This window comes from Plectropomus leopardus, chromosome 2 (genome assembly GCF_026936395.1).
Source record: "Plectropomus leopardus strain MGB_pleo_1.0 chromosome 2, ASM2693639v1, whole genome shotgun sequence".
NCBI classification, from domain to species: domain Eukaryota; kingdom Metazoa; phylum Chordata; class Actinopteri; order Perciformes; family Serranidae; genus Plectropomus; species Plectropomus leopardus.
Genome location: NC_142177.1, coordinates 2,672,534 through 2,700,452, shown reverse-complemented (window position 1 = coordinate 2,700,452; position 27,919 = coordinate 2,672,534).

Here is a 27,919-nt window from a genome sequence, read left to right as displayed (position 1 = left end):
AACTCTCTGCCTGTAAGCTGAGCTTTATTTGTGTTGGTTTAAATAAAAGTTATTACCAACCGAACGAGAGTTTTGGTGTACTGCATCTGGGTCCTAAAACCACCCGTTACACTGAGACCAGGATAATGTGCTCAGTCTTCCTTGTATTGGTTAAAAGTTTTGAATAAGCTGGAGTTGCATTGCATATTAATCCTTTAAAACCTGAGTAAATTGGTTTGATATCTTTCAAAAATATGTTTATAATCGATGAGCAAGTTAGCAAAACATGTCCCAAATATTAGCAGGAAATTGTTGTTATTTTTTTTAAGTAACAAAATATCACCTGAAAATAAGAAAAAGAATAGTGAAAAACAAAATCAAACAAGAAGACAACCCAATCAGAAGACTTCCATTTTATTCAAATGAAAATACTGATGCAAGCAAAACCTGACACAAAACAGTGTGATGCTGGAGTGGCGGATGATGTACTCACACTCAGCTGGCAGCAACACCATCCACTTTGCAGATCACACAGGAATCTAGTCGGCAATGCCCACGTCCTGACTGACGAAGGTTGTCAAAAACCAGCTGGCTCTATTGGATGCTGTGAGGGTCGTAGCGACAGAAATTAAAGAAGTTTTACTGGATGTCCTCATGAATAAATATGTGTAAAATAAGTGTTGTGTGTTTCATTTGCTTTAGAAAAAATGCGCCAAATATAGTATAGTAGCCTATTAGTGACTTAATGCAAAACTCATGGCGAGCCTGAACTGCAGCCACAAGGTCTCGCGTTTTTTGGTGCACCATGTGGCAGTTTGCAGTCTAGTTGCGGCTCTGCTCCAGGGGGTAGAGGAATGCCATGACCTCCTAACACAATGCCACTGTGCTGATCCGTGAAATGAGGGAGTCGTGGCCGCCTCCTGGCCACGATGTTGAGGATGCGGCAGTTAGCATCACAGATTACCTTGCATTGATTGAATGGTAATTTTTCCTCCGCATAAAATGGATGGAGTTGGTGGATGGAGCTTTGATACGCACGTGCAACACATTCTCACTCCAAACACCTCACATGGTGATGCTAGGACAGGTGACCTTCCACGTCAACCGACGAAGTTTTAGGTATCCTTTCCACATCAAGCCACGACCTGCCGGGATGCCGTCACAGAAATGCACGTGGTGGATGATGTCATGGTGGGATTACCCGTTACAGTGATGTCAACAAACGCACGTGTGGTGGGATGAGTCCCTATGTTCACACAACAGCATGGACTGTCATGATGATTGGGATTAGGCACCAAAGTCTTAGATGGTTAAAGGCAAAGGCAAAAGAGGCACATGGTAAAGTGTAGAAAACACAGACACACACACACACACACACACACTGTATGTGATCTCCAGACCCCTGCATGGCCCATCCACCCACCGTATAAGCGCACTTGTGCTCCTTAATCTTATGTGGTTATGTAACCCATTCTTACTCCGAACTCGAAACGTCAAAGCTTGAAGTGGCAGGGATAAATAACAAGTTAGGTTAGGTAGAGGTGGATGGTCACTGCCCGACTGTCACCACATGACGACTTCGGAGTGAGAATGAGTTGCATGGATGCTGTCTATTGCCCCAATGGCACTTGGCATTCCAGCAACACCATGAGACCCCCTCTTCACTTGACTCTGATGTTCTTCCTCATAAGGGAATCTTATTTGGTTGGCCATTTGCCTTATGATGCCATGCACACTGCTCAAGGATGGTTATGAAATCCGTGCCTGACCTGCTATTTCCTCTGAAATGTCCCTGCAGCCAGGAAACCAAGGGTGGACCAGACTTGAACCTGAGAAGGTATCAGGTGCTGTGCCCGATAACTTAAATGCAGTTCCAGGGAGTTGTAGAGCTGTAGTAAAACTTCCCTTGGCAGTCAGAAACTACTGATAAGCCACTCATCACCCTCTTCAAACATGTTATTTCAGTCTCTGAAAATGTCCTCTCTCCTGGAGGCACAGTCTTTAATATCTCCCAGCATCGCTCCATAAGCCATCTAATGTTTGCTTACAAGTAGATCAGCATCTTTTTATCTAACCTGCATGTCTTTCAGTAGGCTTCAAATTAACCAGCTGCAAACCAAGTAACATTCATGGCACTAAATGATGGGAGAGACCGATCATTACAAGCCATGTCAGTATAAACAATAAAAATCAAGACTGCTATATCTGAATATGAACATTCTCTGATACTCCATTGTAAACTAGGACTAGGACACAGTTTTTGAGATTTGAGATCATGAGTGTGTCTCAGATTGGAGAGTTGATGTGACAAGGAATGACCTTGATGGATCTGAATTGAACTTTATTTAACCAGGAAGAGTCCCACTGAGATTCCTGAAGTCCTGGCCAAGACAGTAGCACAAAGAATTACAGATAAAAAAACAAGAAGACAATGATGATGCTACAACCAAATATTGTAGGTGCTGATAAGAGTCCCATGCGTATATTGATAGTGGAGGAATGACTCATAATAATGGTAGTAGAAGGTCGCGACAAGCAGGATCACATCATCTGTGCAACCAAGGGCCACGACACAGGCGCAGCTTAAGACAGGACCACAGCAACAGCATAACCAAGACCACAATCAAGGCGAGCCAGAGGTACAGTATCAATGCAGCCACTGCATAAGCATGGCCAAAAGCAGGGTCACAGCACCAGCAGAGCTATCACCATCAGGCGCAGCCAAGATTGCAGCCATGATCTGGGAAAACTAGGAAATAATGGAGCACCTATGCTCTGGAGGAGCAACTGAGTTAGTATTATGCAGCAAATACAGTAGACATGAGTGTGTGCAGATGGAGGGAGCAAGAGAAGGAAAATGGTAAGAGCTCAGTGTATCCTAGAAAATCCCCTGGCAGATTAAACCTATGTCAGCCTAACTAGGGGCTGGTCCAGGCAACCTGAGCCAGCCCTCATTATAAGCTTTATTAAAGAGTAAGGTCTTAAGTCTACCCTTAAAAGTGGAGATGGTGTCTCCCTCCCTGACCGAACCTGGAAGATGGTTCCATAAAAGAGGAGCATGGTAACTGAAGGGTCTGGCTCCTATCAATGTGCATTCAGTGTCCAAAAGGTCCTTAATACAGTTTTAATAATCTCCCAGGCTGATAAAAGAGTCCAGTTTAAGTGACTCTGCAGCTAACACCAAGATTACGGAGTAAAAACACCAAAAGCACTTTCACCAAAGACAGTACAGGCTCCAGGAATGACATACAAAAGTTGCCCATGTGACCGAAGGTTGCAGATACTGACAGTTTTAGGAGTAAGTAAACAACATGAAAAAGAAAGCAGTTTCTGTAAAATGGCTTATGAAGAAAAATTTACCAGTGTTCCGCATACAGTTGGACAGAGAAGGTATTATGCCTCCCCACCCACGGCCGGCACATCCATACATGTTAACTATAGGTAGTCGGCTAGGGCAGCACTTTGGCAAGGGCAGCAAAATATGTGTGTGCCAAGTATTCATGATGAAATTGTGTCGTAACCATTAGCAGGCTACATCATACTAGCATACTACACTACACCCTCTGTAAGCACGATGAATAGTTGAGACGTGTCAATCACGCTGCACCTGCAGCTGCCTCCCTCCCCCACATACCAGCCTTGACGACTGACACCAACTTTGATTGTCTTTGAAAAAAGCCAAAAACAACACAATATGTTACAAGTGAGTTCAGATGTGGACCAAAATAGAGTGGTGAAGTAATGGGTCCTGAAACGCAGAAGTCCGTTGTCGCACTTCCGGTTCCCTTGTCTTGAAGTCTCTGTTTTTTTTAATGGATTTTCTGTAAAATGCCTTAAATAAGGTCTGTGGTTAACACAGGCTAAAGATATTTAGACGTTTTGTTCTACAACATAAATTTTTGAACTTTTAAGGTTTTACTCATCTTGAAAAAGGCAGTTGCTAATAAGTGGCTAAAAGGGACTTCAGTGTTTGTTGGGGACGTTAGACGTCATCACACCGGACACAGAAACTCATTAAACCCACTTGTACGCCTTTACAGCTTTACAGAGTCGTACTCCAACTTGTAGATTTATCTGTTTATAGTATTTTTTTTTAGTGTTTTTACAGTGTTTGTAGTTGTGACGTTTAAGTTGTTCAACCACAGTGTAGTTTGTGTATAGCCTAACAATAGCTTTTTGATTCTGGCGATTTCATTTACGCCTCAAAACTCACAAAAGTGGTGTTCTGTGAAGATCAAAACGAACAACGAACAAAATGTTTAAGTCTCACATACTTGTGTTCGTCATAGAGCTTACATTTGACGGTAATAGAAAATCAAATTCAAAAATCCCATAAGGTTTTGGATAAGGGAACCAGTGCTAACTTCCTGGTTGGCCTACAAAAATATGTCATCCCTTCACCACTTTATGCAGAATAAAAAAGGGAGACAGGTGGACAAACAAAAAGCCAGCTTAAGTGCCGATAATGATGTCTAAAAAACAAGCAGGTGACAAAAACACAAAATACAAATAAAACACGAATCAAAAAACTAAACTGAAACCAACCAGGATAACAAGGAACACAAGGAAACAAGGGTGAAAGTGGTGAGACACACAGGCATATATACACAGGGAATAATCAGGAGAAGGTGACAGAACTGAGGGAGGTGGACACAGGGAACAGAAGGTGAACAGAAGGTGTGTCAGGAACACAAGGGTGGAGCAAACAAGACTAAAACATAAACAGGTGTGAAGAGAAGACTGAAAACAGGGAAGTTTGATCAAGACTGATAAAAGACAGAAACTAATCAGGGAAATACTGGATGGAAAACACACATAGACAGGAAGAAAAACAAGACATGACACATAAGGACTGATACTAAAACAGGGAAAAGAACATGAGTAACAAGAAAACATAACAGAAAACCCAAAGCAAAGTCCACAATATAAAGAAAACCTACTATCATGACACAATAGGCATAAATGTGATGACAAGGGAGCAGGTAACATTACTGACTGAAAATGTCCTTTGCCATTATAGTTGGATGATAACAATTAAAGAGAGTCTGAAAAGGTCGGGGCTCATTTATCCAAGTGAGAGAAAGTAAACTCTTGCAAGAGATGGTGTTGAAGACTGAAAAATACAGTACGTATGTCAATCATCCTTAGCACCCAAGAAAAATCAGCTGAGCATGTCAGAAGTTTTCATGTAGTCTATGGAACAAGTCGGACAGAAGTTCAACTTTGCAAAACACTGTATATTTGCTTTATAGTTGCAGTCCATATTAGTCATATGTTTCTGATGCACAATTGCAGACAAGAAAGTAGAATGTAGAGATTTGGTGTTGAAAAATTTTATAAAGCTGTGTGCTGTCATCACTGCTATATAGAATTCTAAATGAGGTTCTTGAAGTTGTTATAAAGATTTAATTAGTGCATTATTTGTATTTGGAGTCACAAAATGCCGCGATGATGTCATACATACTTTGATATTGTTGACACTTTAAACACATAATCATTGCACTGACCATTTGTCTTTTGTCTAAGCCACACGTTTGTTGTTACAGTTTGCTTTATGTGTGTGGCATATTGGCCTAAGGTGTTTTTAAACAGGCATTGTTTAGGTTGGCCCAGACCAACATTGGGCCAGAGTGCGGTGCATCTCGGACAGTATGAACACAGCAGTCGCACTCTAGTGTCGATCAAAACGGCCATACCGGGACCTCCCTGAGGTTACCAGCGAACTCTAGCGCGATCTGTTTGTGGTGTGAAAGCGCCCGCACTCAATCTGCCCCTACTATCTGGTGTAATTCATTAGTTCGAGCTAGAAAGGCTCCCGTAGTTAGTAATGCACATTTGGCGTCTACAGTGCGTCAACACAATACTGTCGCAGCTGCGCTTCACTTTCAAACTGTATCGTTTGTTGAAAGTTGTACATACAAACGATAAAGAATACAACGACCAGCACCAGGAACAACGCGCATAGTAGTTGTTATTCCTCTTTACTTCTCAACACTTTTTAATGGAAACACAATGCTCCACCAGCAGTGCGACCTTTGGACAAGAGTAAAAACAAAGGTGTGTGAAAGCAAGCCATACTAGCTGAAAAATGAAACAATGTATAATTTTCTCATCTGGTGCGCACCAAGGGACCGCTCTAGCATATGTGAAAACTACCTTAGTGTGTTATCACTGGTACATGCAAATACAGGGGCAGCATAATAGTTTTTTGCCTAGAGCAGCAAAAGTGCATTTGCCAGCCCTGCCCCCATCCCAGAAAATAAAGAAAGAATACTGACTTACCCACCTGATGGTCTGAGACCTCGGGTCTGTTTAGCTTGGCTCAGCAGCTACTCAGATCTGGCTGCTGCTTCACAAAATCAATCAATTTTGTTTTCAAAATGAACAGGTGTTCTGACAAACACTGGCAGCATGACTGCTGAATGAAAAAATGAGGGTATGGCACACATCCAATTCCCTCATTGAGATTCAGCCTTTTGGTAATTCATTTTCATATAGAACAGAGCTGTGCATTTAGAAGTGGAAAAAAGAAAGAAAAAAGGGTGTGTGTGGCTTACTTCTTTCGGAAATAGCAGGAAAAGGACAGTAAATGCGCTACAGGAATTGAATGATGCCATCAGCAGCAACATGCCCAAGCAACCTGATGGAATCTTCACAGTAGCTGCTATTTTTAATCAACTCATTGTTCAACTCCAAAGATGTAGCAGGATAAAAGACAAATGTAATTTTGTTTTTAAACTTTGTTTAAAAATTGACTAATAAATCTACCTTCTGCCTTGTAATGAAAGTGAGGGCAGGAAGACTGTAGTGGAAACTGCTGCTTGAATCAGGCTGTACACATAGGTACAGATCAATACAGTAGATTTCTGTGGCCTACAACTAAGTCCTGGTTCTAATGTATCTAGATACATTTGTTTGACCACCAAAAGTATATTTTGGATCCGAGTTTCCAACCATGTTTGTGCGGACTAAAGCAGGTTGTTTGTAGCAAGAGGAGGACATTTACAGCCGAGACAAAACCAAGTATTTTGTAAGTTCGCGACATCTCCAACTATGTTTGTAGCAACAGAAGAGCATATTTTTTTGATGAAAGGGTGGGACATTTCCAACTGTATTTGTCACGACAAAAACTAATATTATTTAACAAGTGGTTGGGACATTTCAGGCTGTGTTTTTAGCATCAAAAATAAATATTTTTAAACAAGAAGCCCGTGTGCTGGCCTCTTGTCAAAAAAACTTTTTATTTTTTAACAAGAGGCCAGGACACTGTCAACTGTGTTTGTAGCTGTGGTTATAGCAACAAAAGCATGCATTTTTTTTTTTAAAAAAAGAGGTTAGAATATCTCTGATTGTGTTTGTACCAGCAAGTGCATATTTTTAGCAAGAGGTCGGGACACCTCTGGTCGTTCATATAGTGACAAAAGCAAAGATTTTTTAACGAGGGGTTGGAATATCTATAGCAATGTTTGTAGCAACAAATGCAGATGTGTTTTTTAATAAAGGGGTAGGTCTTTTCCAACCATGTCTGTTGCAACAAAAATGCATAATTTTTAACAAGTGGTCGGGACATCTCTAACTATGTTTTTGGGGCAAAAGCGTATATTTTTTAATGAGCGGTCGGGACATCGCTGGCAGTATTTGTAGCCACTAAACTCATACTTTTTAAGGAGAGGATAGGACATCTCCGGCTATGTTTGTCACCACCAAAGCGCATATCTTTTTTTAATGAGGGGTTTGGACATCTCTGGCCATGTTTGTATGTCAATAGTGAATATTTTTAACAAGAGTCTGGGGAATTTCCAACAAGGTTTTGGCAACAAAACACATATTTTTAAACAAAAGTTTGTGACATCTCCATTCCTAAACTTAACCAAGTCGTTTATGTGCCTAAACCTAATCACACATCAGTGCTGCCACAACATAAAATTGAAACTGTAAAACGTAAGGAAAGTTTCAACAAATCCCCTACATATAAACTTGCAAATGTAACATATCTGCAGTTTGCAGAAATGTAGAAAGAGAACTTCTATACTGGCCACTGGGTCGATCCCAGAGCTCCTCGTAAAATGCAACGATTTTATCACATTGTTCTAACCATCTAACCATCTGTGCCAGCATGTTCCGGCCTTGGTTGCCATGTGCTTTTGTTGCACAAACATAACCGTGTGCAGCATAATTCCACCATGTGCTTGTGTTGACATGGTAGTGGCATCCTCAACGTCAACAGCAGACAAAGAAGGATACCAAGAGTGTAATATGTTATCTGTGGGTGTATGCACAGAATACTAACAAAAACATCATCGCTCAATAGCGCTACCAGACATCCAAAACAGGATATCTTTAAGACTGATAATACTTGGCAAGTTTACATATATATTTCTCTGTAGTCTGCTACATAAAGTCAATATGCATTGAGTTTTATATCAGTGTAGCATTTCAAATAATTCATATGGCATTTTCTGTAGAAGAATGAGGCAATCTTGCTCTACATGCTACTGTCTGCTACAGTGGTCTGTTTTAGTGTCACCACTGGGGGGGGGGCCTCAAAGTTCAAAGCTTTAATGTTGCATGACAGTTCTCAGCATTGCTGTTTGTTTTTGTTCACAGGAGATATGTAATATCTGAGTCGTCATTAATCCACAAGAATCTTTGAATACAGAGTGAAACAGTCTGTCAGATCTAGCTGCATGTGATCTTCTTTTTTCAAGAGCACAAAGAGTTTTAGGAGTCGCTTTAGATTTAGGGGCTTTGTCAGGGTGGACTTTTGCTTTGTTTAGGTTTAATAAAGGTAAGAATGTAATGAAAAGCCTGAGGTGTGAGGATGATGATAACACATCACAATGTAAGGCCACATTTACAGTGTGTAAAATGCAGTTACAGGCCTGCACTCAAATCGAATGTACATGGATTTATGGGCATTCCTTCACGCACTGTGGAGAAGAAACCCCCGCTTGTTCCCCCTGAGCCCCAATCCAACCCCCACACCACACACACACACACACACATACACACACACACAGAGCTTTCTATTACATAACCAGAGCCCCATTATCACACACTCAGTTTTAAAGCCTGGGGGTCCCTCTTTCCCAGCAGCACTGTCACTCAGTTAAACATGTAACACACATACATACATGTACCATGGAGAGAAAGAGAGAAAGAAAGGAGTGAGAGAGAGAGAGAGCTCTCTTGCTTGTCCTCATTCCAGGAATACACACAATTATGTGCTTCTTCACTCATGAGGTCATACACAGCATACATGCAGTTGTGTCTCTCTCTCTCTCTCTCTCCCCCCCTCTCATATTTCAATGATGTGGATTTCCTGAAGTCACATGTTGAAGCTATGTTCTCCTCAATGTCCTTGTGTGTGTGAACTGGAGGGAATGACAACAACAATGACAAGTCACACACACACACACACACATGAATGCACGCACACACGTTTCTGTGTGGTCAACATTCACCTAGCAACCTCTATTTTGGTCTTTTATATGAGCTGCAAACATATCAAACATATTTTCAGACCCAGGAATGTGAAAGTCACCCAGAATAAGAAGAGACATATGATAAAAATGTGTGTGTGTGTGTGTGTGAGTGTGTGTGTGTGTGTATCTGTGGAGGCTCAACAACACCTTACACCAATGTCACCCTGTGATTGTGTTTGTAAGTGCAGCCTGTTCTAATTCCAAACTTGTGAAATAGCGCAGCTTTGACCGTGCTTTCGGTGTAAGATCACAACACCAAAAGCCACCTTACACTTGTGCATGAAACACCACTGGATGGCGTCAGGTGAGAACCTTTTCCTTTATTATTATACGACCAGACAGAACCTGTCGCATATCCATGAAATGCGTTAGGACAGCATCAGGTTAAAGTGCTGCCGGCTACAATATCATATATGAAAGGTGAGGTTGCCTATAAGATGGGTGTGTCCAACAATCCCTGGACTTCCATGCAGGAGTCCAGTGTTTGCCTCTGGATGTGATGGCTTTTTTTCTACACCTTACTCATGGCCTCCTTGCCCTAACCCTCACCATCCATGCCCTTGTTGCCTGATCTTAACCATTTGTACCAGCATGTGCGTTTTTTGACATTCGGCATTGGTTGCCACGTGCTTGTGTTGTCTAAACATGCCGCATCATCCCACCATATGCATTTGTTGACATCACAGTAGTGCCATCCTCCGACATAAACAGTAGACTCAGAAGGATACCTAAAACATGATATTTAGACGTGGAAGTCCACTGCAAGCAAATGTGACGACTTGGGATGTGATTGTGTTGGTAAGTGTATGTGTGTGTGAAGTAAACTTTGGGATGATGTTATGAATTCCAATATGTTCCTAATATTCTTTCAAAACAGTTTACAGGGCTAAAAAAGTCTGTTGTATATCTTTCTATAAGATCAAAACATGAAAATAACTAACCATCATACCTAAATGTTGATGTAGGTTGTTTGACCCTTAAGAGCCAGAAAAACAACAAAAAAAAACAACAACAAAAAAATCACTGTTCACTAGCAACAACCTGTAAATTTAAAGAGAAGACAGTCAATATTCAATGGCCAAAACTAGTCAAGAATAAAAGTGAATGTTTGTTTAAGGATTTGAACAAACATCCACCGCTGTTGCTTCTCTGTTGAAAGACGGTCTGTGAAAATGTAGAACTTTTTTATTTTAAATATATATACTTTATTTTTCCCATACCATTTTCATACAGTTTTTCAGTTTGCAATACATTACAAAGACATTTTTCAATCATAATCAAAATATATATTATTAAAACACAAAAATAACCAATATCTACCAAAAAAGAGAGAGAAAGATAGAAAGAAAGGAAAAAAGAAGGAAAAAAAGAGAAAAGTTTAAGAGATGCAGACAATTTAGTACAGGTAATGACTACCGGATTCTAGTTTGTCACACACTTTACACATTTTTATACTTTAAATTGATTAAATTCATTGGTGTAGTAACAGTTCCCCATCTTCCAAAAGCCACCTTTTCTCAAACAAATCCTAATTTTATGAGTCACTTTTTCCATAAATTTTACTTCTTCAATCATATTTTTCCATTTTATTGATTCTGTGGGGGTTGGGTCTTTTCCACCCTTTTTGTTATCTGTTCCCCAAAATGATATGTTCTGCTTTTAAATAAAGGTTTTTTAATGCTGATGTCTTCCATCGACCTAAATACTTCCAACTAATTTGTATTTAATACTTTGCATTAAAAAAATGCAAATAATTGGCATTATTTTCTCTACATTTTGTTTTTCCAGCACCGTGAGCTTAATCTTTTCTATTTTGATACTATTTCTGGAGTCAAGAAGTATCTCATATTTATTTTCCAAGCAATTTTTTAATTTCAATAAACATCTGTTTCCATTCTTCATCTGTTATTTGTATCTATAACTCTTCTTAACACCTTTCTTTCATGACGTTGGTTGTTTTTTTCCTGTTTTCCTTATAGTATTGCATACACTATAATAGCTATTCCTAATATATTTCAAAAGAGGATCAATATCCTGTATATTCTTTCTCTGTTTACTTTTTACATAACTTTTTATGTGTAGATATTTATAAAAATGATTACTTGATATTTTATAATGTTTAGAGATATTTTCAATCTCATTTTCCTTGTACATTTGCTAGAATCTTACCAGTTCCTTTTCAGAACTTTTCTTTCTTGGGTTAAAGTTCTCATCTATCAATTGGTTTGCTGGATTAAAAAACTATCTTACACTTTTCAAGAACAAAACTAGGCCACAACAAATAATATGTCAACAAACCATCAGAGGCACACACACAAACACACACACACACACACACCAGGAAACACCAATGACTGTAATATGGCATCCTGCAGATGTGTATATAGGATGCATGGATGAACATTACCATTTAGATAGCAGGTCATTTGGCAGCAGCTAGCTATTGTTCTCGGTTGCTGTGTTTTGGAAGGTCCCAGCAGTTTGTGGGCTGATCAGTATTCATTGCAATGGGTCAATTTCACTCTGAATGCTAAAAGATGCTATCTGCTCATCTCTCCATAATAGCAGCAGATTTTTCCCCCCACAAACTGAATGAAAGCAACATTTTCCAATGTAAATATGACAGAGAAGTTGTGCAGTCTGGTCATGTTTGACTTATATGTCTGGGATAAGCAACGGCCATTTCTTCTTTGCTTTTACAGGTATGTGTCTACATTTTTTTCCAAAAGTATTTTCTCAACTTTTGGTGTGTACATCAGTGTGATTTGGAGACAACCATTCTTTTATATCGCATTTATCGCCTCCATAGTTTAGACTGGGGCTACTACTACTGGGGCACTGCAGGGTAACAGGAAGGGCGACAATCTAGGACAACTAACCAAATCCCTATATGGATGTCTTGCGTCTTACAGACTATGTTCAGACTTTATCAATATACTTATTGGTTTGTCTGCGACTGACAATGGTATCAGTGGTAAATCTTGTGATTTTCTTTAAGGCACTAATCCCCTGCTTTGAGTAAAACCAGATGGCTACATTGCAAAACAAAAATTACGGGTTTAGCAGGTTCTTATCTCATTTTCACACTTGAGTGATTTATTTTTAGTCTCTGCAGACATGCAGTTAGTTATAGTGTGCCTGTGGATCAGTCAATGTAATTTTACCAAATGTTAGAATGAGCTGTCACATGTGTCACAGAGTTTTACTAAAATCTGAGCAGGGACATCTGAGACACATAGAGGGACGCATGGACCAGACTTTCCACACTGGAGACAATAGATGCTCTTTGAGGCAGACTTTAGTATGTTAACATGCCCAAAACAATGATTTTATCCAATGAATATTATTTATGGTACACTTAGATTGCTGCTAAACTGCCTCACTACTATGTGTATGCCTTCCTTATTTGCAGGACACCAGATAGCAAGCAGCTTTGGATCAACATATTCTCATCCCAAGTTGTCATATACTACCGCTTTGAAGTCTTCTGTTGCCGCTTTGCAGAGGATCTCTGTGCCTACATATTACACTCCAGGTAACCTTCTCTGTCTGCTTTTAAAGTTCTGGGATGCCATGACCATGATTTCAACACAAGCACATGGTGGGATGTAGGCAACAACAGCACATGGCAACCAAAGCTGGGATGTCAACAAATGCACATGTCTACACCTTACCATGTGCCCCCTTCCTCTAATTCTAACCATCCATGCCAGCATGTGTGTTTGCTGACATCCTGGTGTTAGTTGCGATGTGCCTTTGTTGCCTAAACGTTACTATGTGCAGCATCATCCCACCATGTGCTTCAGTTGACTTCACAGTAGCAGCATCCCAGAACATAAAGAGCAGACGCAAAAGAACACCTAGAGCATAATATTTAGACATAGACGTACACTGCAAAGTGGCAACATGTGATGACTTGGAAAAAGAACATGATGTTGGATGCTACAGTGTCATGTGATAGGGGTCATGGAGGCATTTCTTTAAATCATGTTTCATCAACTTTTTTAAGAATGGGCTACTCATTTTTTTTTACGCAACAGCAAAGATAATGCATTGCAATGCATTTACCATAGTTGATGAGATATTTCCAGTAGTGGACAAACAGACCCACGTAAATATTGCCATCCATAGATATGTATTTAGGGTGGCTAAAAACAAGAGCATCATAATTATCATCATCAAGAAAAGAGGAACTGTTACTTGAATCCCAAGCTTTAGAAATAGTTTTATGCTGTTACTTCATCAGCCAGCAAGGTGCTTGAATAACGAAGGACCAAGTGCAAAAAACAGTTCCAACAATTATTGTAATTGTTAACTGTGGATTTTTTCTAATCTCAACAAGTGGTTTCCTGGGCATAACCACAACGAACCAGGAGGCAGATCAGAAAATGTCTCTGTAGATAGCTTTTGCAACAGTGCTGACAAATGATGTCCTCTTGCCACACCAGAAAATTGTCTTAAGTGTTATTTATGAAGACACAAACAACACAAATGTCCCTTGTGGGTCAATCCACACGTGTGAGTTTTATTGTTCCATAAATGCCTCTCTGCATGTCCCTTTCATTGGGTGACTGTTGGATCAGCCGTCAGGCATTACACCACCAGACAGAAATCTCACCTTAGCCATTTTCACATTTTACGCTTCAGGAGCACAGGCACACAAAATGCTTGCATATGTCTCACATACTAGTACATTTAGTACATGACAAACACACACTTCATGACAAATGCATGCTGTGACTTTCTCTCTTTCTCTTTTATTGTTTGCTCTATCTTTACACACTCAGAAGAATCCCATGTGCTGTAAACAACACATCACCCTGTCCACTGGGCCATGGTGTGGACTGGCATGAATGTGATGAGGAGGTGACCTCCCCAAACAGCCTATGGGGTTTAATAACCATGACACCTGGTTCCTTCATAGGAAACTTCCATTTGCATTCTATGTTTAGCCTCAACTCATGTCTTCTCTCACATTCTCCTTTATAGGGTCATGTTCTGCTGTGCTAGAAAATATAATACATTTAGGGTGCTATGAGTGACATTTTAGAATTTTAGTACCAAAACTAAAAGGTAGTCTTAACTTTAAAAATGAAGCAAAGAATTCTCTCAGAGTCTTATTCCAGTAAGGATGGAGGTCTGGCACATCGGGACACTCACTTATTGCCCTACTCTACAGACATAACACTAGCACCAAAATCTTCAGTATGTCTCCAATAAATTGGAGTATGTTGAGTGGAAAGTGTAGACTTTCACACAAATTTCTATCAAATCATATATGTGATATATCTGAACAACAGAGTTAAGGCAACAGAAACCCTACAGAATTGTTCAATGTTATAGGCTGAGCTTTAAGAAGATCTTTTAAATACTGCAAGAACACAAATGCTCACATCTGTGTAGGTTCGTCTGGATCATGCAGGTGGTGAAATAATAAAGAAAATGTTTTCAATCATAGCTGTACACCTGTAAATTCCAAATAAACCTTCATGGAAACATCCATCCATTGTGTGGTACTACACCAAGAGAAAAAAAAAGGAAATTATTGCTGATTAAACACCCAGGTAAAGCCCACTGAATACAATCTCCCATACACTGTCGTAAACAATAACAAGACTGCTACCAGCTCTGTGGGGGCAGCACCAACACATTTTCATCTCAACTTGTCTAATGGTGCCACTTTGCCTTTGGTTGTGCTCGTGCTGTGGCTGCACTGATACTGTACCCCCCGCTCGCCCTGATCGTGGTCTTGGTCCTGGTTGCGCCCATGCCATTATCATGCCTTTGGACACCTCCCTATCAATATATGCATGAGACTCTTATCAACACCCACAATATCATCATAGAGTGCATTTGATAATTTCACACCTATCGTTATTGTAATATGACATGCATCTGTTTCTATTATTGCTGTGCCTCTCTCCCCCTCTCTCCCCCTCTCTTCCCCTCCCCCTCTCTCTTTCTCTTTCCTTTTTCCCACAATTGTATTTCCATTTGTTATTTACGACATCTGTTGCTCGTCTGTCCGTCCTGGAAGAGGGATCCCTCATCATCCTCTGTCGCTCTTCCTGAGGTTTCTTCCTTTTTTGTTTTTCCTCGTTACAGGGCTTCTTTTTTAGGAGTTTTTCCTTGGGTGATGTGAGGGTCTAAGGGCAGAGGAATGTTGTACACTGTAAAGCCCTCTGAGGCAAACCATGTTTTGTTATAATGGGCTCTATAAATAAAATGACTTGACTTGACTTGTCAGTGACCTTCCATATCAACCTATGATGTATTAGCTGTTTATGGTCCAGGATGCCGTTACAGTGATGTAAACAAATACACATGGTGGGATGACTCAGCCGTTACCCTGATGTTACAGCATGCAGAAAGCAGCATGGTCCTTATGTTAACACAACATCGCAGACTGTCACTATGGTTGGGATTAGGCAACAAAGTCACAGATGGTTAGACAAAAGAGGCACATGGTAAAGTGTAGAAAAAAACACACACACATCCACACAAGAAGCCAACTCCACACTCCCTCATAAAAGTTGGTTGTTTGTGGGACCCAAACACCTCCCCACCATCCTACTGTATAAGCACACTCAAGCTCCTTATATAACATGGTTACTGGCAGCGTTATTACCTTACCCTGTCCTTCAGCTTCTTTTGGCATCACGCTCAATGGTGAAAGCACTGACGGGGCGTCTGTATTTGATGAGTTCCGAATGAGCATGGGCTGGCAGCACTTTGGCAAAGAGTTGCTTTAAGCTAGCTGATGTTGAGCAGGCTTAATATTTACTCTGCTCCATATATTCGCTTAGTGTGTTAGACAATCGATAGTGGGAATGATAACAGGATTGAAATGTCTTTTCTGCAAAATTATTAATGGGTGTTCATGAGGAGAAACAGATACAGCATTGGAGGCAGAGCCCACTCATTCCTGTCAAAGTTGCTCAGTGGCACATGAAGCCAATTAACGCTTGATCTCCACAGTATGGAATTACCTGGATCTTCCATAACCTGGAGCCAGTTAGAAAGCAGACAAAGGACTATGTGCAGCGAACTTCCGCTGGCCGAGCAGTTAACTTTGGGTTAAGCCCCTTTCTAAACTTCAATTTTAGAATGAAATTACTTTGATTTACAAACATAACATAAGTCAATGGGAAAAAGTCTTTTGGGTCCCATGGCATCACGTAATGGACCCAGGTGTTGTAATTCCACATTTGGCCACTATGTTAAATTGGCTTCTAAGCTTGGCACACTTCCTGGGGGTTTGAACTCTACACGGAAAGTCAAGGGAATCACTAAGGTTATTCTAATTCCTCCTGAGGGGAAAGACTGTATGAAATTCCAGGGCAATCCAACCAATAGTTGTTGATATTTCACTAATAGGTACAAAAGTATGACACGAATGGTGGTCCGAGAGTAAAAGTCAGGGGGTCTCAAAAATCATTAAAACACAATGATTTTTTTCTGGGAACCATGATTGTTGATGCCAAATGTTACAACACATTGAAAAGAAGCAGAGATATTATACAAGACAAATAAAACCGTGCCTAGTAGGTGCTTCATCCTCCAGGAACCATGTTTGTACAAAATGTCATTGGAATCAGTTGAATAGCTGTAGAGATTTTTCAGTCTGGACAAAGCCAACAGCCTGAATTTGCCATCCAAAGAAAACAGATTGAGGAGAAACAAATTATTCCTTAACATTTGATTGTAGCAAATCTGGCTTTTTTATTAACCTCAAATTGGATCCAAAATGTAACCAGCTATTGGAAGTCAATCCTACAACTGGCCCAGACTAGAACCAACTCAGTCCAGCTGTGTCAGATCAGTATGTGTGTATATAAAACACTTTCTTATCTCTGCTTTATCCTTGACAACATAAAGTAGGTGATACTATGTGCATCTTTGATGGATTGTACAGAAATTATGTGGTCGCAATCTATTCTGTAGGAAAAGAATCGCCCTGTGGTCAAAGCACAGCAGATAAAAGATTATATAGTAGTGTGTTGTGTCTTTATGCATTCGTTGCATTCATTAAATGGTCAACGTGAATATTTATGCAGAAAATGGCCTCACAGAAGACTAAAAGCTCAGTATGAATGTTATTCAGACACAAATATACAAGCACTCATGTTTTCCAGCAAAGGACCACCTACTTTTGTTGGCATGAGTTTGGGACATTGTGTGGCATCATTCACCAGTACAAACTGAGTGTGACCACAAGCAACGCCCTGAGGCACCTCGCCACCTCACCACGAACAGATCCGCGCCATAAAATGCTTCAGCAAAACACATCAAAATAACAACCAAAGCTCCAAAACTGCAGTGCCACATTGCTGAGCTACATCCAACACCACTCGACACTAACGGATTACATAGGATTCACACACATTTTCTGATGCACAGTGGAACTAGAGATAACCTTTGGTTTGCCAAAGTCGTTGAGCAGTTTGATGTAAGTGTTTTTCGCTTGGTGTAAGAGTATCAACAGATCTTATAACCTCAGTCACATACACACATACACACAAACACTAATACATTTAGTACTGTACATATACATACAGTTGTGGCATCACATGCACCACATCAAAAATACAACAAGCAAAATCGTGATAAAAGTATGGTGGATAATTATGGACAATACTGCAGTTGATGTTAAATATAAAATGTCATACATTATGTCATACATTATATATATATATATATATATTTACAACCTGGACCTTATTTAAATAGTTTTGGCAGTCATTCCTCCTGGTCATAATCATATTTCACATATTTCACTCACTAATTTTACTGCTGATTTTTAAATAATAAAACTGTATTACAAAGAACTTGAAATTTAGTTATCTTTCAGTTCCTTTAACATTTGGATTTCACAGGATTTCTAGGCTGAGTTTCTTTGTTTATATACATATATACATATACACACACACACACACACACACACACACACACACACACGCACACAGCTGTAAAGTTGGACATTTTAACATAGGGGGTCTATGATTGACTCTGTTTAGCCTCAAGTGGACATGCAGTTTTTGGCACTTCCACGTTAGCTTCATTTTTCAGGCTTCATGGTTCCCCCTTGCTCCAACTTGGGGGACACAGTCATCAGTGTGCACATAATCACACCAAGCCACCTTATTGTTGCCCTCATGTTGCCCTCATTATGGGTGAGACTTTCAGTTGTTCCTTTCACTAAACTGGTACTACTAGGGGACTGGAACACCAATTTGAAAATGGTTGCAGATTAGTTTCTGGCCAGTGGATTAACCAATTACATTGAACGTTCAGAAATGTTAGTTATATAATATCAAACGAAACGCATATATCTGACCTTAGGGTTGAAACCCACAGACTACGAAAATCTACAAAGAGCAATACACTACAAATTACATCAACATACGCAGATTTCTTTGCATACAGAAAAAAGCCAATATTCAGCAGCTACTGGGGACTATGATTACAACTGCTTCAACTGCCAAAATTCCACAAGAACACAGACTTTCACTGTTTATTGACATCTGTGAGTAAACAATTTGCTCATTTGTGCTGTAACGTGCAGAAAAGCCACAAGGATAATAAAAAACAAATATATGATAAATAATAGAATAAAAATGTGGCCTGAGATCTTTAACTCCTATGAGACAGAGAAAGGAAAACTTTACAGAGAGGAGGTGAACCTTAGGGAGCTGTGGCTGAAACCTTTCTGTCAACACTTTGTAACTGGGACTATGTCTTTAGCACAAAGTACTTCCAATTAAAACTGTTGACAGTGAGGTCTGTGGATTATTCTGAGTAACTGGGACGCTGTTTCTGGAAAGACACACTGCTTTCTACAGTATCATTTTTGCCATTTGAAGGGAAGAGTAACCTTTTAAGCCAGTGAAACTCAAATTATGGCCTGCAGCTTGAATTTGGCCCTTAATAGTCTGCCCAGTGCCGCCAACAAACAAACCAACCAACCTTTTTCAAATTCTCAATAAAGATAAAGTAATTCACATTTGGAATTGTTTTGTACTTTTACATAAGGTGCCAGAGTGCATAAAACAGCATTATAATAGAGCTGGTATATCAAAAAAGTCCCAATGAAGGATCCCCCGCAACCTTCGACAGAGGTCCAAAGTAAGCCCCTAATGTCCTAATGTGCCCCTAAAGTCCTAGAATGTCACAAAATCCTTGAAATGTCCTGACAATGTAAAAATTTCCTAAGATCCCAAAAATTTCCTAAGATCCCAAAAATTTCCTAAGATCCTATAAATGTCCTAAAATTCTAGACATTTCCTAAAATCCTAGAACATTTCGAAGTCCTAGAAATTTCATTTAGTCCTAGAAATGTCCTAAAATCCTTGAAACATGTATGGGGCTGTTGTGACTAGCCCCTGGCCTCCTGTCATTTTTCAAAAGTGCCCCCCTAGCAAAGCAAGTGCTTCTTATTTTCTAACTGCTTCTTATTTTGCTCCAAAGTCAGCGTTGGATGCTTTAAAATCAGCAGTGCAGAAGGCCACAAATCTGGCAGTGCTGCAGATTTGTGGTTTTGGAGACACTCAGCAATGGGAAGTCAGCCACAGTCACAATAACTTAATTACATTGACAGCTTACAATTTCCAAAATCAGAATCAGTAAAGACAAAACACCAAAATGTGTGCAGTGGGAGGTTTAGTAAACAGCAAGGGGAATATACATGAACTTTCCCACTAACAAACTCTTTTTATTAGTTTGGTTAAAATTACTTAGTGTTTATAAGAATTTAAAATTAGCACCTTTTAATTGATGTTCAACATGTTCACATAAGCATAAAGTAAAAAGAGGTCAGCAGAGATGAGTTACTGGAAGCATCTGGGAAGATATGAAGTTCAATAATGAGATGGCAACATCGCTGCACATTGACCTGCTTTTATTTTGAAATATTAATCAATTCATTTTTCACACAGAGCGATTTCATGCCCCATTTCTCCCCCTTCCTTTTGTGTTAGTTTTGTCAGTGGTTGTGTGTGTGTGTGTGTGTGTGTGTGTGTGTGTGTGTGTGTGTGTGTGTGCGTGTGTGTGTGTGTGTGTGTGTGTGCGTGTGTGTGTGTGTGTGGGAAATGTGCATTCTTTTAGGCCTTCCATATTTGCTTAATTGATTGTGTTTTTCCTGTGAGTGTGTCAGAATTTGAACATGCACACGTGCACCCAGATTAATATGGATAGATTTGTGTGTGTGTGTGTGTGTGTGTGTGTGTTTCCACAAAAGAAAACAAAGCCATGTCTATACATTTACATTCATGAGGAAAATCTTGTTGAATCTCCATCAGACATGTGGCAGCCATTGTAAACATGGCCCAGATTTCTTGGAGTGTGTATGTGTGTCAGTGTCTGCTTTCCATTTGGGGCTCTGTTTTGACCAAACCAAGCATGACCGGGTGTGGATGGCGTGGGACCTGGAGAGCAGCAGGGGTGAATGGCCCTTTGCAGCCCCTCACTGTCAACAGGAGGCCACAGAGTGCTCGATTAACTCTGCATTATCACCATGTCCTTCACTGTGTACTGTATGTTGAAGATGATTTAGTTACTCAAATGGCCTTTTGGTTACAGCTGTTATCCCGCATGGCACTGATGCTGCGGCATAGAGTTAGCATAGAATAATCCGGTTTACAGACCTGATACTGACTGTATATGATGCAAGTACATCACACAGGCCATGGATGATGTCGTTTTCACCAATTTGCTGAGATAACATATGACAACATCCTCCTAATGTAGGGGGATATTACACAATTAGGCAGTCAAAGACTTCCACAACATTAATGTCTCCACCAGTGAGTTCTTTGTTCTCTGTTATTGGGACATCTCATTATCTCTTTCACAACATGGTCACTGATGACGCGGGATAAAACTGCGTTTAAAGCGGAGTTACAGTAGTTGACTTTTTCGGGGGGGCACTTTGGGCACAAGAACTGAACAACAACATGACACATGGTCCTGACATTTTGATTTATACTATTGCAGCGAACATTGTAGCAAACAAATGAGTGTCACAGAGCACCATCGTGAATGGAACTCTGGGGCGACATTCCAACTTGTCACATGATGCCACTCTGTCAGTAACCTTCTGCATCGACTTCTGACATTTTAGGTACCCTTTTGTGCAGCTGTTTATGCTCCCGGATGTCGTTACTGTGATGTCAACAAATGCAGATATCATGGTGGGACTGTCACAATGGTTAGGATAAGGCATAGACTGTAAAAAAAAAGATGGGCGATGCGTCTCCACTTCCTCCCAAAGTGTCAGAGTGCGGTCAAAATATCCTTGATACGGGCATTGAAATCTTGCAAGGATGATGTTATTGAGAGCCAGAGACTGTGCAGTAGTGATATCCGTGGTGGGGGAGTTCCAGCCAAAACACCCATCCAACCAGCAGCTCCAATAAATGCTAGCGCACGACTTAGCTGTCACAGCTGCCAGCCTTTTGTATAATTTAATAATACATTAAAACCAAACTTTTAAAAACAAACACAAACAAACATGAAGGTGATGAGAGCTACCTTCTAGTGACAGAAACCATCTTTGGGAAAAAGGTGCTTGGCATGCACTTTGAATTTTTAGTTTGGACTATGGCCCATACATTAACATTTAGGGGTAGGCTTTATGACCTATACTGGGAGGGGGGTCCACATTGAAAAGCCAGACTTTGGGGAGCTGTCATGTTGTCCATCTTTATATGCAGTCTATGGTATTAGGCAACAAAGTTGCAGATGGTTAAGTTTAGGCAAAAGTGGCAAATGGCAAGGTGTAGGAAAAAATCCCCAAAACAACACACATCCACACAGGAAGCATACTCTGTTGTTTATGGGACCCATCAACCTCCCCACCCACTGTAAGCGCACTTGCGCTCCTTTTATTACGTTGTTACTGGCAGCGTTATTACCTGACACAGTACTTCAGCGTTTCATGCTCACATGTTGGGAAAGTTAAGGCTAAGGTGTTGTTGTCATACAGCTGTCCACTGCAGCAGATCATTCTGTGCTCTTTTTGCTCATGTGATGGCTGTCACAGAAAGAGTCGTAAACAACAACAACAAAAAACATGCTAGATTTCTGTTGGGATGTCATGATATGTCAAAAACACTGTAGTGGTTGTCGTTTACCATGACACACTACTTGGGATAAAACGATCGACTGTTGCTTACAACTCTCGTTGTTCATGATCGATGCCACCATGGTTGAGTCAGAATGCAATGTCGGACTATAATCAGGCTGATACCATGTAGTCTGACCCCAGCATTAACTGTAAAATAACAAACCAAGGTACATCAGTGCGTGATTCCTTGACTCTCCATACTGGCATTTCCAGGCTTTTTTGACTAGGGTGGCCCAAGTGGGTCACTGACTTATGAAGGGGTGGCATAAAGTACGAGCATGAGCATGCGCATGCTCACACACACACGCATGCACGCACACAGCAGAATAGCATTAATTTACCTTTTTGTCTCCACTACCCATACTTACTTTAATTACTAACTGTAAGTGTTTTGCATTCCTGTGTTGAAAGTTTAATTTAAAACATAAGTAGACCTACCAATCACAACAAAGTGTCACCATAGAAATGTAATATAACGCTTTCAGGCTTTATTGGCACAATGAGTAGGATTTTCTAATCAAAACTAAAAATAAATAAAACAGACTCATACAAAATTCTGAGGTATATATACACAAATTAAATAAAATAAACCTGAAAAGTTACAGTTTTATTGTTGTTTGTTGTTGTTTTTTTTTTTGTTTTTTTTACAATGGCAGGGTGCACTCTGGTTCAGAAGTGCTTCAGAAGGATTTAGTTTTAGGTATGCTGACATTGTATAGAATAATCGTTAAGAATTACATGTATAGAATAAGCTTTCTAAATGAATTGTATGCTCTGTAAATGCAAACAAATCCCCTTTCCCTAAAACAGCAAAGCGCCCCTATAAAGAAATTGTACTTCCAAAAGTAGGCCACATTTAAAAGTAAAGAATGCACATTCAAAAATACGGTAACATTATAAAGTACCAAGAAAATAAATTAAATAAGCCTTTGTGGACAAAATAAATAGCAAAATAGATTAACCCTTGTAATGTCCTCCCAATTGCCATACAGCTTTTGTCCTCTGGGGGGAAAAATGACCCCGCCTGATTTGACTGTTATTTACAGCATATAGTATAAATTGTTGATAAATTCTGTGTTACACCTTTAGTCTTGTTTCAGTACAACCCATTACCACAAAATCTTTCCCTTCATTTTGGAATTTAGGGCCAATAGACCTTGTTTACATAAAAGTATACCCTGTTTATGAGTTTAAATAAAATTTAAAAAAATGAAGTATTTTGACTATATATTATTTAGACTATTTGACTTTTTTTTTTTTTTGTAAGAGATCTGGACGCCTTGAGGCGCCATAACAGATTTGCTCTGCAAAGGAGGAGTCTGATATACTTCTTCCTGTTGCAGTCTGCACTGAGATTTATTGGCAAGGCTACCAGACAGCACAACGTTTGAGTGGATAGGGAGAGAGAAAAGAGAGAGGCTGGGGGACACAGAAGGGAGGGGAAGACACAAGAGACAACAAAAACAACAACAAAAATGACAATGAAAACGATGACAACAATGCTAACTACAATAATGATAGCTGCAAATATTTACAACAGTATTAATGGTGGAAGCAGGAAGAAAATCAATAAGTAAAAAAGAGAAAAAAAATAATTAAAAAAAACAAAACAAATAAACAAAAACAAACAAACTAACAAACAAAAAAACAGATTGCATAAATACTTACCCAAAATAACCTTGACATGGATAACATCAACATTTGTAACTGTTGTACGTGTGTGATTGTATAACAGTTGTGTACTGTGTGTGTGTGTGTGTGTGTGTGTGTGTGTGTGTGTGTGAGGGTTTGTCATTGGATGTGGTTTGTAGTTGATGGGGGGGCTGCAACAACACCCCCCAAACTTCCAGGGGCAAGCAGGCCAAGACCCAAGCCACCAGAGCACCCAACAGCCCCCCAGAACACTACAGATCCAACACCACGTGCCCCAGAGACAGCCACGCACCCCACCCAAGGGGGAACAAGCAAGGGAACACAGAGGCAACACCCCCCCGGCCGGGGGAAGCCCACAGAGGGACAAGGGACAGGAGGCCCAGCCCAAGGCCACCAACCCCGGCACGATCTGAGCCCACAGCCACAGGGCCCCACCAACCAGAGACCCGCCCAGACCCACAAAGGGGAGCCCGCCACGGACCAGAGAGGCCAGAGCCCCCCCAACACCTGGCCCCAACGGAGCGGGCCATGGCTCGGGGCCCACCGGCCCCGGGCCAAACCATATACCCCGTAGGGAAGACGGCAGGAGGCCACAGCGGCCACCCCCCCCGTCCCCACCCCAGCCAGGGACGAGACCCCAGGAAGGCCGGGGAGAGCAAGCCCCCAGCCCAGCCAGAGGCCAAACCCTCCACAGGCGCAGACAGAGCCCAGAGCATCCCAGAGCTACCCGAATCACCAGCAGTGAGACCGCCACACAGCAGCAGGGTCACAGAAAGGCCGACCACCAACCCAGAGCCGCCGGCGACACCCCCGCAGCAGAAATGACGCCACCTCCCCCAGACCACAGACCCCCACCCGCCCCTGCCAACCCCCGTCCAACATGGATGCAGGGTGTATGCATGTGAAGGTGTGTGTGTGTAGATGTAGGGGTTGTTATGAGATGTGTGCGTGACTACGGTGCAATTTAAAATTGGGGGGAACAGCCAGGGCATGGGCACCCCACCGCTGGCAGGCAGCGGAGTCTCCCAAGATGCCCCACCGCCCCCATGCCCTCAGTGTCTCCTGTGCAATTAAAATTAAGGGGTGGTGCAATGACCAGAGCAGGGAGGAGGGCCAGGCCGCCATAACGCAGCCCCACCCCCACCCCCACCCACTGGCCCCCTGGTCCCACCCCTCAAGGCCCTAGTGTCTTATGAGGTGAGATATAATGGGATAGGGGGTCGACAAGGAGGTAAAGTGGGGACCGTCCCCATGTGGCCAGCTTCCCGACTGGCCCTGAAACTTACCCCCATCACTGTCCCCACATAGCCAATAGGGAGTCAGGCCTACCTGGCCAAGGGGTCGCACACGAACACCCAAGGGAGCCACCAGAGGACCCAAGAAGGAGGTCCACCACCCATGCGGGAGCAGGCCAGGAGGACACAGACCCCCCGTGCATGGCGAGCCCCCAGCCAGGGGCCCGGAGCCAGGACACCCTAGACCCAGCCACGCCCTGACGGCCTGACCAAGCAGGGGGCCCACCACCCCCAGGCACCCAACATCCCCTATCCCCCTGAGTACCCGGGGGCACGCCTGTTCCGAGACGCCACAGTAGGCACCGACCCGCCCCCCCAGGGCCGGGCCCGGGCAGGCACGCCCCACATGCGCACGACCCCCCCCACCGGTGGACAGCACGGGCCCCAAGCATGCATATAACTATCTAATAAGCCACCCGTGCAGTTCAAACAGATGTTTCTGTGTGTAAGACCCATTTTGAACATCCTTTGTCCTGTGTAGTGTGTTCTGTGAAGAACTTTGTACTGTATGAGAAGACCTATTTATTTTAAGAAATTCCCACCAGGCTGTCAGAGAAGTGCTAATATTAATGCTCTTAAAGCAGCTATGTCCTTTGATAATGGGACTGAAAAATGGCAGGTCAGGGATTTGGGTTTCTTAACAAAACGTCTGTTCAATATCTAACCATGCTTGATCTAATGGACTTTTTGTAATCCATTTTAAGATATATTGTAGTCTATTGGCAAGGTAGTAATTATAAAAATCTGGTAGCTCCAAACCACCGTGATCTTTAGCCTTTTGAAGAGTTTTTAAACTTATACGTGGTGGTTTAGTTTGCCATAGAAATTTGGAAATGCTCGAGTCTAATGATTTGAACCAAGTCAGGGGAGGTTGAGATGGAACCATTGAGAAAATATAATTTATTTTTGGCAGGACCATCATTTTAACTGTTGCCACTCTTCCCATAAGCGATATGGGCAGATTCCTCCACCGAGTGAAGTCATCCTCTATTGTTTTAAGTAGCGGAATGTGATTTAGCCGTGTCAGGTCAGACAGCCTGGCAGAGATGTTGATACCTAGGTATCTAATGTTTCCCGATTGTAGTGGGGCGGTTGACCCACTCTTGAAGTTAGAGTTTATAGGTAGGACTGTTGATTTGTTCCAATTAATAGAGTAGTCCGAAATAGAGGAACATTTGTCTATAAGTGCTGTTGTCTCAGAGAGAGAGGCTTGTGCATTTTGAAGGAAAAGTAGTACATCATCAGCATAAAGGCTTATCTTATGGTTCACATTTGCTGTTTGAAGCTTGGGGAAGTTCGATCATTTGTTCTGACACAAGCCCTGGGTGAACTGCATAATATTTTGATCCAGAACAGAAAATTATCCCAGAACCCAAATTTTTGTAATGTAGCAAAGAGAAATTTCCAATTCACCCGGTCAAAAGCTTTTTCAGCATCTAGTGAGACTATTATGGCTTCCTTATTCTGAATATTACAGTAGTCTATCAAACTGATTAGTCTGCGTGTGTTATTTGTAAAGTGTCTGCCCTTGATAAATCCAGTTTGGTCAGGATGTATTATGTGAGGTGTTATTTTTTCAAGTCTTCTAGCCAGCACCTTGCAAATGATTTTTAGATCTGCATTTATAAATGATATTGGATGATAGCTAGATGGGAGTGATGGGTCTTTATCTGGTCTAAGGAGGAGGCTAATGTTTGCATGGTTCATGTTAGGGGGAGTATGGAAGTTTCCTTAATTTCAGCAACCATTCTGTTGAATATTGGTGTGAGCATTGGCCAGAATTCTTAGTAGAATTTTGCGGGAAAACCATCGGGTCCTGGGGCTTTCTTGTTCGGCATATGCTGGAGGGCTTCATGAAGTTCCTCCATTGAAATAGGTGACTCCAAAGCCACGATCTGTTCATTATTTAATTTTGGTAGTTCAACTGTACTTAAAAATGCATCTGTGCTAGAGTTTGATGGATTCATTTGTGATGAATACAAGTTTTTATAAAAATCCCTAAATGTATTATTTATTTCTTCTGGGATGTGGGTTGTTTTCCCAGCAGAGTCCTTTACTGAGGAAATTGTTACTTTTTCTTTATTCTGTTTTAGTTGGTTTGTTAAGAGTCTACTGGATTTGTTGCTGTGTTCAAAGTTCTCCAAGCGTAATCTCTGTAGCTGAAATTGTGTTTTTATGTCAAGTAATTCATTTAATTTCAGTTTTAATTTTCTCAATTCACTCAACAAATGTTTATCTTGGGAAGCGGCACGAGCTGTCTCCAAAGCTTTAAGTTTCTGTTCTAACCCTATTTCAAGTGCTTTCTCCTTTTTTTTCTTGTATGCGGAATAAGAAATTATTTTACCTCACATGACTGCTTTTGCCGCCTCCCAAAGAACACAGGG